Source organism: Atta colombica, unplaced genomic scaffold, assembly GCF_001594045.1.
Source record: "Atta colombica isolate Treedump-2 unplaced genomic scaffold, Acol1.0 scaffold187, whole genome shotgun sequence".
NCBI lineage: Eukaryota > Metazoa > Arthropoda > Insecta > Hymenoptera > Formicidae > Atta > Atta colombica.
The window spans coordinates 478,244-478,771 of record NW_017259279.1 but is presented as its reverse complement, the minus strand read 5'-3'; the positions used below and the strand labels follow the sequence as shown (position 1 = coordinate 478,771).

Here is a 528-nt window from a genome sequence, read left to right as displayed (position 1 = left end):
TTAAAAAAAAAAAAAAAAAAAAAAAAAAAAAAAAAAAAAAAAGTTATTGTTACTTGTTATTTATAAATGGGAAGATCCCGTCAGCACACATCCACTCACATCGATCGAGGTCTAATAATTTTTCACTATTTTACCAATAAGAATATTTTATTTTAAATTGACCAATTAGGCTATGTGCTATTGGATTCTTCTCTTAAAAATTAACGAGCCATTACTATTTTTTATTATTTTTTCTTGATATTAATAAAATATCATATATAAATTTTTATGATAAATATAAATAAAAAATATAAAAATTTCATCTTTTAATAAAGGAATAAGATTCAAAACTAAATGAATGTACAAAACAGAGATTTTTTTGTTATTATTCTATAATACATTTCCATATATTTCTATTAAAGCACAAATTAAAAAAAAATATTACTTTTTATTGGAATAACTTTTAATCTACGTAGATGATTTAAAAGTAATATAATAACTTTTTTGATCATCGCTCAAAATTTATTGTGTTACTTTTAAACGCTTTAA

General features: G+C 19.5%; 1 protein-coding gene across 3 annotated transcripts in view; it reads right to left on the bottom strand.

Annotated features, from left to right (window-relative positions):
* LOC108686635 (adenosine 3'-phospho 5'-phosphosulfate transporter 1) overlaps positions 1–528 on the bottom strand; it is a 5,152-nt gene that overhangs the window by 2,512 nt on the left and 2,112 nt on the right. The window lies entirely within an intron of this gene.